Here is a 5,322-nt window from a genome sequence, read left to right as displayed (position 1 = left end):
CAGTTTCATTACAACGGCTTAGATAATATGAAGTACTTTAGGTGATTCCCTTAAAAATCAATTTTCATTCATGTTATTTTCTTTCGAATAAATGCTCACGAATTTTTGTTCTAAAGTACGGAGGGCTTTTGGCATTTTACGGAATTTAATTCACGGTATCTTTTCCGCCCTCCTGCGAGAAAGCTAAAACAATTTGAGATAATTCGCCTTTGAATATCTTATCCAAATAATATTGTGCTATTATCGCCTTTTTATTATGACTCCGAGAGAAAGCCAGGGTAAGAATGAGAGTGATGAGGAACTCTGATTATTTATATATTATTATTATAGATAGGTATAGTCGTATTTAGTGACAGCGGGAATCATCTCTCAGACAACGACGGCACTAAAAAATTGCTCAAAAAGACTAATTAACAACTAATACCATTTGGTGAATTTGGTGAGGAGCAGACAAATGTTGACAAAGCCATCTACACCTTTTAGAGTTCATATAACTTGAATATTCGGAAATTCCTCAGGTTAGAGCCCCGTGAGCTCACCTAATCGCGCGGTGATGCTGATATAGTCCTCTAAGGCACTTAGGTAGGCTTAGATAGGCAAAAAAAAATCAGAAAGGTTCTACTGCTTTCCAGAACGAAATGGGTTGTACATAGGCGCAAATGAACGCGGTAACGAGGACTTTCTCACCCTTGTGTACTGGTGAAGATGAAAGTTCTCGGGTCGCTAGGAATCCCTACAATCAAAGCCGATATTATAGGACCATTTTCGTAGTTTACATTTGATTTCCATTGTTTGATTGGATTATCAAATAAGGGGTCTTTGAATAAAACCAAATTCATGATCGAGGACCACAGTTCGCAAAAGTATGCCTGTACCATCGAATTAATTCGAACCGTTCTAACTCCACAAAACCAAGTTTCTTTATGGGTTGCGTTTACACCAGCAATTTGGGTGAAAATTATTTGCGTACTCTCTCAAAATTTACGAAAGATCTCCTAAAAACGGAATTAATAAGCATTGTATAGTCGATCGTGCACATTTTCGGCTCGATGGAATTGTTTTAATCAGGTCTTATATTACTCCAGAGAGTTCGGTTCGTTTGTTGAAAACGTTCATGCCTAAAACTAAAATACATTCAAATTGTTAAAACTCAAAACTCAAATAATTTCTTTTGTTATGAAAGTACCTAATGCTAATCGTATTTATTCGTATTAATTTCGGTTGCTGCACTGGACATCAATTGGAGAGGCCTATGTTCGGCAGTGGACAGTGGACGAGCTGAAATGATGATGATGATGATTTTCGGTTCGTACATAAACGTATTTAAATAAAAACGGATTGTGTGGTGTTATGAAACCATGGTAAAAGTGAAACTTTTTTTCACATTAAAGACATTTAACTCTGACAAACAACATTTACATTAAACGCTGACAAAAAGAAACAAAATAGCGTGGAGCACTGGCACAAATGAGTAATAGTCTATACACTATACGGTCAGCTGCTGCGAACTATAGGCGCCGCCATATTGACCTTGGCTGCTCTGACGAGCGCCTTTCGCTTTATCGCTACTCCGCGGCCGACCGTCACGCGACATGCAACACACAGACGAAAAAGTTTGAGACGATGTAATAAAAGTTTCACTTTAATAACGAATTTAGGATACTTCACATGTTATTAGATTGTGGACTATATTTGTGATACAATAAAGTCCACGATATGTAACAAAAATAAAGGTTTCATGGTTAAAACTAGACGTCATAACTATTTCTGTGCCGGGTTACCTCACACAGGTAGTATCTCAGTTTAATCACAAAGTTCTTAGAAGTTTTCAGTAGATATGAAAATGAGACTGAATTCAAACACTAGGATCGCTTGCTGCAATTCTCTCATTAATTCTCCGGCTATGAAGTATTGAAGCGACCGTGCTTTGAAGTTGTATGGAATTGTTGAACTATTCATGCTGTTCTCGATTATTTAATCGATTATTTTTAATTTATTATCGTATTGTAGAAGGTAATGGATTTGTATATGCAATCTACCCGCTTATTTGCACGGATAGTACTTTTTTATGATTGAAAGATTACTGGTGGCGCGGAGGTTTTTCCAGATTCACCAGGATAGGTGGGTGAGTATCCTAAGGAGACCTAACAACTCAGGAGCAAATGATTCGCAAATCAATCTACTACCGGATCAAAATCGCGACCGAGAAGATCCGGCGAGAAAACCAGTAGGGTGGATAGTAGGTACTATGAAACACTGTTTCTTCAAATCTCACACATTTATTTAACTATTTTTCTTGTACACAAACCAAGTTTATTGTTGCGTTATTGACGTTTTATGTAACCAAAGAGTGAACAACAGAAGGCAATTATATTCTGCAATTAAAAATTAAGGATTTCAAATATATATATATACATTATAAACAATATGATGGGTAAATGATTTGTGCATTGTTACTTTGTACGAACGAAATGGTAGCATTAAAACAGGTCGCAGCCACCATGAACAAACGGCGCGGCGCGGAGATGAAATCTTTGCTTGCGAACGCAAACGTTGCGAAAGTATCGCGTCGTTACACAAGTAACAAAACATAGGGAATCCGTGTCATTTCGACAAACACAACGAAATTTCTGTAAAATTCATTGTGTAATCTGTCTTAATGTTACACCGAGACGTAAAAATTGGCATGAGAAGAACAACAAAATGGTTCGTTTCTCATCACATACCTGACAACCCTAGACACGTCCTTACAGACCTCACCTTCAGCTCTAACACTAGAAGCTAGGATTAGGGACCCCGGTATTTGTACTTGTCGAACTCTGCAAATAGTTCGTGCAACCTAACCTATGCATCAGCCCGCTGAGTTTCTCGACGGATCTTCTCAGCGGGTCGCGATTCCAATCCGATAGTAGATTTGTGGCGGTAGCCATCATATAACGCAAGATATTTGATAGATGCCTGAATCTCGCTTACGACATTTTCAAGTTAAGCTCGCATATATACAAGTTCCGAACAACAACATTCAGACCGTCGGTCTACCGAGCAAATATCACTCGCTCGGCGGAAGATCTTCCCTTTGTCGAGTAAGTTGGGGAACTTATTTATACGCTAAAAAAACAAGTAGGCACGATCAGACACACGCAAACCTATAGCTTCAAATATTGAACTTTAAAATCGTAAGGTTGTCACTAACTAAATAGGCGATTAAAATTGATTTAAAATTGTCATAAAGATTACTCTTCGGTGTGAAATGGTACTAGCTCGCGCTTTGTCATTCTCAAACGTCGCATGCACACACTCTAACGGACAAATTGTGTCTGTTCACATTTATTTAAGGTACCTTTTCAACGGTAATGTACCGTGCGCGTCTAATCGTGGAAATCTTGATACTTCGTTGCAATTCGTTTCTCGTTCTAGACGAATTACTGTGGAACTGTGCATTTTATGTGTAGAAACTGTAAGTAATGCAATACCTATGAGACTTTTACCTCGTTTATCTTATGTTGGATTTTTTTCATGTGTAATTATAATGGTTATAGTATTTTCTTCGGTTTTGGCGAGTTGTGGAAATAATTAACACTGCTTTCTTTGCTGTTGACTAACCAAGAAAACTTTAAAAAATTCAAAACGCTGTAAATAAATATATCTATCTATCTATATATATAAAAGTATAAATGAATTGCTGTTCGTTAGTCTCGCTAAAACTCGAGAACGGCTGGGCCGATTTGGCTAATTTTGGTCTTAAATTATTTGTGGAAGTCCAGAAAAGGTTTAAAAGGTAGATAAATATGTAAATGCTTGTAATTAAATAAAAATAACAATTTTGTTTTTCCAATGATGTATCTCCCCTCGGACGGATTCCTTTTGTTTCTTTTAAGCTTAGTTTCTACAAAAGCTTAGGTCTTTTATTTATTGATTGAGACACTACGAAGTCTGCCAGGTCAGCTAGTAAGTAACCAATAAAATATTATAAAGAGGAAATATTTGTTTGTTTGTTTGTTTGTATTGAATAGGCTCCGAAATTAGTGAATCGATTTTAAAAATTTTTTCACTGTTGGAAAGCTACGCTATCCCCGGGTGACATAGGCTATATTTATTATATTTTCAAAAAAAATAGGGATCCTTACTGAAACTCCAATAATGTAACCCAACGTGTAAAAAAATTACATAATTTTTTTTACATCGTGTGCGCTACTACCTATGCGAAGCCGGGGCGGGCCGCTAGTAACCAATAAATTAAAAAAATATCAAAGCGCTGTAAATAATTATATAATGATAATAAAAACACCCAATTAAACTAAATTTTTATTAAACCGTTTCTAATAAAACATACAGTAGAGTTAACTTTGATATTCAATATGTACTTACTTTATACGGAATCCTATTACGAAATCAATGTTTTGAATTTCAATTTGCGAAATTATTTTGAATGACATGAATTCATACGACTGAAAATATAATCACACAGTTATAAGGCACGCTTTCTGAAAGCATTTCTTTCTAAAAGCAATTCAGAGCTGTGAATTTTTCATCGCATTACTGCCAGCAATAAAAGTCTTGGATATTTTATTATGCCAACTTTATGGGCGGTGAGGTTAATAAAAGGTACCGCTTCAATTATCACCTTTTTTTTCTGTTGGTAGGTGTGTGTTACGGTTGTGTCATAGATTTTTATGAAACTTTTTTTCAAAGGAATCTACCTTTTATTTGCATATTCATTGTTAAACACTGTAAGTACCTAGCTTTGTACTTGCATTTCAGTTATATATTTGGGTTTGTTATTTAAATTGTTATCACGTTTTGATTTGTTTTGTTTGCTTGTTTAAATTTAATAAACTATTTTGCGGGTAGATTATTTATTTGGTTTTGGACAGTCGCAGATATGACTGTTTTTTAAGTTTATATATTACACTAAGTATTTTTTATTTTTTATGTAACTGTATTCGGTAAATGTTGGCGAATGTCGTCCGTGACCATGAAAACTGTCAAAATAATAACGATAAAGAACGGTGCGATTAAGCCCTAGAGGCAGTGTCAATTCATTTTGTATAGATTTTAAAGTTAACTTTTTATTATTATACTAGCGACCCGCCCTCGCTTCGCTTCGGAAACTGTAATTTATTATTGATTTCTCCACTATTTAATGGATGTTATTATACATATAAACCTTTCTCTTCAATCACTCTATCTATTAACAAAACACCGCATCAAAATCCGTTGCCTAGTTTTAAAGATTTAAGCATACATAGAGACAGACAGATATGGGGACAGAGAAAGCGACTTTATTTTATACTATATAGTGATTTGTCAAAATTGGTGAAC

The sequence above is a fragment of the Bombyx mori genome, chromosome 8, assembly GCF_030269925.1.
Source record: "Bombyx mori chromosome 8, ASM3026992v2".
NCBI classification, from domain to species: Eukaryota; Metazoa; Arthropoda; class Insecta; order Lepidoptera; family Bombycidae; genus Bombyx; species Bombyx mori.
Note: the sequence above shows the minus strand (reverse complement) of the source record.